The sequence below is a fragment of the Cotesia glomerata genome, linkage group LG4 (genome assembly GCF_020080835.1).
Source record: "Cotesia glomerata isolate CgM1 linkage group LG4, MPM_Cglom_v2.3, whole genome shotgun sequence".
NCBI lineage: Eukaryota > Metazoa > Arthropoda > Insecta > Hymenoptera > Braconidae > Cotesia > Cotesia glomerata.
In genome coordinates, this window is record NC_058161.1 from 28,724,785 (window position 1) to 28,732,626 (window position 7,842).

A 7,842-nucleotide genomic window follows, 5' to 3' on the forward strand; every position below is an offset into this window, starting at 1 on the left:
AACCATTATACATAATTATATTTAAATTAGATGTAATTATATATTAATCATATACAATTTTCTTACCCCGGACCCAATAAGGTTCACAGTGGAGTACTATGAATTCACAATGGTGAAACTCTATCATGAACTAATGGTGTTACAACTATCAGATCATTCTGACAGTCACGGTTAAATCATGGTAAAACGACGAGGGAGGTGAAATCACAGTGAAATGTACTATGAATTCACTGTGGAACTGTGTGAACTCACGGTGTTATCTCTGTGAGACTACCATGAAATCTACAGGTGATACCACCACTAAACCATAGTGACGAAATGGCACAAAATCACTGTGAATTCACTATGAAGTACACCGTGAACCCACAATAGATTTACGGTGAAGACGATTTCACTGTGATTTCACTGTGATTTCATAGTAATTCCGAAACTGCGAGGGTTGGTTTTCTATAAAGAGCGTGTTTTTAGTTTTTTTAAACTATTATTTATTTTTTACTTTTTAGTTTGGTTTATTTATAAAAGCGTGATTTTTTAGTTTTTTTAAACTATTATTTGTTGATTAATCAAAAATATTCAAAGGCGCGCAAATTACCCACGGAAAGTTACAGTACCGACATACTGACAAACTGACATACAAGTGAAGCTAATATAAAAGCGTGTAAAAATTAAACAAATTCGCTCTATACAAATTATATATCCTGAAAAATTTTAATTATTGTTAATAAAAATTCAAACATTATCATGATAATGAATTTGATTATTATTTAGTAAGTAGGGTCAACCCTATTTTTGAGGCGATAACTAGGGTGAAAAATTACTTTTTATTCTGTTTGTTTTACAGCGCATTTCATGATGTGAAAAATATCGTAAGGAGAAAAAATAGAAAATTTCTGGTGGCTTTTTTGCCTTTAAAAGTTTGAAAAAAAAATTGATGTCTTTAATCGTATACTGATAGAAGGATTTCTAAGCATTTAAGTTAAAATTTTTTGTATTTAAGAAATATTTTTTTAATATTTAAGAAAATATTTTTTAAACTACAAAAGAAATCTTTATAAATACTAAGAAATCCTTTCTTATCCAGTGTGTTTTTGGATAAAATTTCTATTTTATCTTTTTTGATAAATTTTTTTTTTAAAAGTACACAAAAAACGAACAATCACTTAAAAAAAAAAAAATTTTTAAATAAGCCCAGCATGGAGCAAGCATTGACCATACTTGTAAATAATTACTATATTTTTAAACATAATATACGTTATCTAATTTAGTCAACAAGTTTTCTTCAAAAAATAGTTTTTATTCTTTTAAATATGTAAAATTTAGAAATCTTACGAAAAAAAATTTTTTAATATTTTTACTTTTAGAAAAATAAAAAATAGAGCTTTTTGGTTTTTTTTTTTAGACAATAAAGCCATAAAAAATTAAAAAGTCTTTTTTACAAAACTCTATCTCTATTGTTTATAATTTTAATTTCTAATTTTGAAAAAATATTAATTAAGATGTTATTGATTATTAATATTTTCAATACATTTTATGATGTTGAAAATTACCAAAAAAAAAAGCTAGAAAAATATTACTCACTAATTTTTTGGCCCCTCAAATTTATCTTTTTAGTTTATTAGTGAAAAAATTTTTATTTTCCAGCTAATTCACGTTCATAGATAAAATTTTTTTTTTTGCAATCCTGGTATTGAATAACTGAATAAATAAACAAAACTGATAAGAAATATAAATAAAGTATTCGGAAAATGAATCTAAAATTTTGATATAAGATTTATTTAATTTTTAAGAACTAAAATTTAATTTTTAAAATTTGTTTTTTTAAATTGTTAAAAAAAAAGTCAAAAATTGAGAAAAATGCGGAATGGCATTTTTGCGTTATGAAGTAGCAATCTTTTTCAAAAAATAAGAAAAATGGATAAAAAATTATTTTTAACAACAACTAATTAAAACTCCTGATTTCAGGATGTTACTGTACAAGCAAGCACTGGTGTCTGAATCAAAAACTCACAGCGTACCCTCAATAACGAAATTATCAGCAATTTTCCCCGCACCGTCATCCTCAAACTACATGTTAAATCCACCATCTTCTCCCTCCCGGCTTTCGTTGAGTAGCCTCCAAATCCGTGATTTTCACCTTTCTGATCGGCTCTCCGTGCCCAAAGAGCCCTCATCAAAGGTGTGTGAAGAAACAGTAAAACGCCACTGAAAGAAGAACAAAGAAGACAAAAGAAAAGTCCGTCCCTGCAGTAGAAACCGCTGAAAAAGCATTAGCAGAAAAGCGAACAATCTGGCAAAAAGTAAAAAGCTGAATTGTCACCGGCTGTCACAACTATTACCACGGCTTCCGTCTTCTTTGGCTTTCTCTGACATGAAGATAAAGCTTTCAAACTAGTCGTAAGGGCGATGTTACAAGGCTCAACGAGCTGACATCAAAGTCGTGAGCATCGTCTTCTTTGTGAAGACGACCGGCATGATATGTTCCGCTTCTGGATTCCTTTTTCAGTTTTTATAATCGTCCCTTTTATGGAATTCCTTACTGCCTGTTTTCATAAAAAATTCTTTTCCGGGAATGTTGCCGTCAACTTTCCAAACAGCGACAGACAAAAGAGAACAAATTGAAGCAAAGCGCTGAAAGTAAAGATAGAAATGGCGAAGTTTTTACAAAAAAGCTTTGGGACGAAATGGCTGTCCAGTCTTCCGGATCACCGGATCAGTAACAGCTAAAAGAATTTTTCCGAATTTTTTTGCAAATTGCGTTCTACTGGAGAAGTTGCTTCCACGGAAGACATAATGAAGTTCTCAAAATTGTTTGAAGATGAAATAACTCTTGATTCATTATCCCGGCAGCAATTAGTAGCGCTGTGTCGGGTATTGGACACCCAGACTCTAGGTACCAGCAATTTCTTGCGATTCTTGTTGAGAATGAAATTGAGAAACCTGGCTGCTGATGACAAGAGTAATTGAAAGGAAGGAGTTGAAACTTTGACAAGAGCTGAGCTTCAACAGGCTTGCCGAGCTCGTGGTATGCGAGCGTATGGAATGCCTGAGAACAGGCTACGTGATCAGTTGAACCAGTGGCTGGATTTGAGCATCCACAAGAAGGTTCCACCTTCGTTGCTGCTGCTTTCCAGAGCTATGATGATCCCAGACACTATCCCAATGTCCGACAAACTCAAGGCGACCATTTCAGCGCTGCCTGATGATGTCTTGGCGAGAACAAAGGGTGCCATTGGAGACAAAGGAAGGTAAAGTTGATCACAGGACCAACATTGAGATCATCAAACTTGAGGAGAAGAAGAATTGAGGAAGAAAGACAGGAGCAGAAGGCTCAGGAAGCTCCGGAACCTGTTGTTCAGGAGAATGAAAAGGTTCCTGAGATAACTACGACTGATGTTAAAGTTCTGGAGCAGGCTCTGGACTCGATTGGTCAGGAGAAAAAGATGGCTGTTGAGAAGGAAGAGTTGAGAAGGAACTCAAGGGAAGAAATGGCTGAGTATGTTGAGGACATTCAGGAGTTGGATGAAATCAAGGCTGAGGCCAAGAAAGTTGGAGGCAGTGAAATTGAGGGATCTCAAGGTTTCCAAAGGGAGCCCGTAGATTGTATAAGAAGGTCAATAAGATGATTAGTAAAATGGATAAGGTGCTCGAGGAGTTGGAGGTTGAGGAGAAACAGGTTAAGGAGAAGATTGAGGGGTTGAAGCATGAGGAGAAGAACGTTGAAGGCGATGTTGTCGAGGAGTTGGTTAGGATTGATGAACTTATTGCTGCGATTAAGAACATTCAGAGTGTTCCTGATGATGAGAAGTTGAATAGGATGCAGGAAATTTTGGGAGAAATTGATGTAGACAGAGATGGTGCTATTAAAATCGAGGATGTTCTTAAAGTGAGTATAATTTTTTAATTTCTTTTAGTAAATGTAATTACACTGCCGACAGAAAGTTTTGGGCAGAATGAAAATTTATGAGAATAATTATTAAAAGTTAAATAAATCAAAGAGAGGAAAATCAAAGACACGATCGTACACACTTTGTAAAATAACATAGCATTTTTTTTTATAAATCAAGTTAGTGATAGAAACCTTCAGTTGAGCTCAGTGTATATATTATAATTTTTTAACAAGGAGTTTTTGTTGTGGCCAAATTTTAAATTTTTAAATTTCACCCCAAAAATGCTCCTAACACAATTCTTGTTAAAAAATTCTATGACTGATCAAACTAATCCCTTACGCTCAAAATATCTCAGGAAATATCCAGAAGCACAACGAAAAAGTTTAAGAGTTTCCGCATTCCGGTCACCGAAAAAAAAAATTCCCTACTGAGTAAGGTCCACTCCTCCCCCCTTTGTCCTTTATTTCCCCAGTTCCCAAATTTTGATCTTTAATGACAAATTTTAGCTATAGAAATATGGCTCTTTACCGTAAGATGGACGGTGGTGTTTTATTACTCGGTAAGGTCTTATTAGGTGACGGAATGAGAGTAGTTACGGACAATGTCTCGAGATAAGCCCAACTGGTAAGAGGCCTTTTGTGCGCGCAACCAAATGATCCAGGTTCGAGTCCCAGTCTGGGCTGTCCAAATTATTTTTTCGGTTACCGAAAAATTCCTACTGAAATGTAAGTCCCTCCTCCCCCCTTTATCCTTTATTTCCCCCAGTTTCCCAAATTTGTCTTTAATGACAAAAATTTAGCTATAAATTATGGCTACGGAAACTGTTAAAAAACGGAACTCAAAATTCAATTTTAAGAGGCTCATCACTGAAGTTTCAATTTAGTACACCCTTAGTATTTATATTGAAAGAAAAAATTTATTTAAAAAAAAAAAATGGGCATTGTTGTGACAAAAAATTGATTTGTTGAAAATTTTTAATAACTTTATTTAGAAAATTTAAAATAATTTTCTCATATCGAATTAGCCATTTTTTAATTTTTAAAACTTTATTTTTAAGGGGGTATTCTGGTGTAAAGCCATGAATTTCAGGTAATTTTTGAAGTGCCGTAAAAAAAAGGCAATCAATATTTTTACCTAGTTATTTATTAACATTACAAGAATATAGAAAAAAGTTAAAAATTCAAAAAATTACCAGCTGATGAAGTAGGGGAGGTCTCAAAAAGTTAGCACGTCGCCATACCCACGATTCCAACATTCAACATTCCAACAAAAAAAAAACAAGATTATTAATCTGGAGTAATGTCGCAATATTTGAAACTACGGAAAAGTTGAAAAAAAAATTTTTTTTACATAATTGCGACTGCCTAACAAAAAAACAATTTTTTGTATCACTTTTTTTGACTAAGAATTATTTAAAAATAGTAAAAATTGAATTTTGGCAATGAAAATAGTTCCAGATATAGAGAAGTCTATAAAGAAGACTCTCAAAAAAATTTTAGGTAAATCGGTCCAGTAGAACTTGAGAAATCGTGGGTATCGTTTTGAAAAAGACATTTTTGAGTAAAACGCGTTTAAAGTTTCGCGTTAAGTATAAAAATCAATAGAGCAACAGATCGATTTTTTTTTATTTCTACACCAGAATAACCCCTTAAGTAAAAAAGTAATAAAATCAGAAAATTTTTTTAATTTTCGTTGTTTTCAAAATGCAGTTTAAAAAAAATACAGAAAAAATTGTTCAAGGCTTTCTATTTTTAACTTAATATTTTTTAATTTTGAAGTTTTCTGAACACTCAAAAATTTAAACATAATATTATTAGAAATAAGCCTAATTAAAAAAAAATTTTTTAATAAAAATCGAAATAACATCACTGAGTAAATTTGATTTGTAAAAAATTTCAAAGTTTGACATAATAAAAAGGAAAAAAAAATTCAAAAATTGTAATCGAAAATTTTTCGATTTTTTCCAAAAATTTGAAAAAAAAAAAAAACCATGGAGTTAGGTATGAATAATTTTTTTTATTTTTTTCAAAGTGCATTTAGCAACAAAAATTAAAAAAAAAAATAACGTCTCAATAAAATGAAAATAAGCAGATATTAAATAATTTTTAGATTTTTTTTTAACAAATAAATTATAGCAAAAAAAATTGACATGTAAGGTAAACGACCCAGTTATTGACACTTGCAATTTTATTCTAATTAAAAAAATAAAATGTTCTAAAGCCAATCTTAAAATTTATAATTAAAAAATTATATTCATTAATTTATTAGTTTATTTATTTTTTTTAATTAAAATAAAATTGCAAGTGTCAATAACTGGGTCTTTTACCTTAGAAATTTAAAAAAATAAAAAATGAAATTTTTTAAAAATAAATTTTTAAAAAAAATTTTTAAAAAAATTTATTTGTTAAGAGAAATTATAAAATTCTCTAATGACTGCTAACTTAAATGTCATCTCAATAAATCAAATTTTTAATTTTGTATAAAATTTCTGAAAAATGTATTTTTTGGGTAGAAAAGGATAAAAAAATTTCAGCCAAATCGGAAGAAGTCGGGTTCAAAAGTGTTCGATTTGGCGTGGAATGTCCCTTATATATTTATAATTATTTAATTATATTTAAAAATGACAAAAATAAATGAATTTCCAGGTAATCGAGTTAATAGGCAAAGATGACATAAAACTGAACAAAAAGCAAATGAACGAATTAATAAAACTAATGGAAAAAGAAGAAGTCCTGGAAGTTGAAGATCAAATCCAAAAAGCTTTGCTGAAAGAAAGCAAAGAATCAAAACTGAGTACCACCACCACTACCAGTAAATCAACTGTACCAGCAACACCAGTAGCTAAAGCAGAGAAAATCTCTGAAGAGGGTTTCATCAACGAGATACCAGAGATTTCAGTCAAGGCTACCGACGTAGCCAATGATGTTTGCCAGCCATCAAAATCTGTGAAAAATGGTAAAAATAAAATAAGCACTAAAGAGAAAAAAAGCGATCCAGAAGAACTGAAGGATCCAGCGCCGATCATCACAGATTCAATTGACAAAACGATTTCATCGACACCTCCGGTCACATCGACAGTACCTCCGCCAAAAACAAAAAAACTAAAAGGTTCTAAACAACTATGATTCACTCAAGTCCGAAAGTTATTTAAATAAAATTGATTAATTAATTAATATATTTTATTTAATTATTAATTAATTAATTAGTTGGTATATATTTAATGCTTAGTCAAAAAAACATCAAACATATTTTTTTTACCAGATTAAAATATCGCTACGTGTTTCATGTGGATAATAGAAATAGAAAAACGGATTTTATTTATTAATTTTCAAGTTATGGATCTGGATTGAGGTAATTTTCTATTTACATTTTGGTTGTAAAATTAATCAGTTAAATTGAAATTACGTTGGATCGTTATCATTCCGTAATCTTTAAACAGTTTAAATTTTTTATGGAGTCATTAATACTTCAGAAAAATCACTGGTTAATTTTTTTTTTTATTCTTTTAAATATAATAAATAAAAGCATTTGTAATGTCTTTTTTGTTACGCTAAAAATGCAATAGTCAATTTTTTAATTGAAGTGAATGAACAAGTCAACGCACTGGTATCTCGAAAGAGATAATTGTACAATTGTAATAAATAAATGTATTAATGTTATTATTATTGCTATTAATAAATATTAATAAATTAAATAAAGATAAATTAATTTTTATTAATAGAAGTAGTATAAATAGAATATTCAAATTTAAGAAATTGATTTTTATTGTTCTGATTTTTTAGCTCTAATTAAAAATTATAAAAAAATTTTTATTTATAAAATTATTTTTAAATTTATCTTTAACCAAGAAAATATTTTTCTTCCTAATTATAATTATAAAAAAAATAATAATTATAATAAAAATTATTATTACAATAATAATAATAATAATATTTATAATTATAATTTCAGAAAA

At 29.7% G+C, this 7,842-nt stretch overlaps 1 pseudogene; it reads left to right on the plus strand.

Moving 5' to 3' along the window:
* LOC123264055 overlaps window positions 1–7,060 on the plus strand; it is a 12,436-nt pseudogene extending 5,376 nt beyond the window's left edge.
* The last annotated feature ends 782 nt before the right edge of the window (window positions 7,061–7,842 follow it).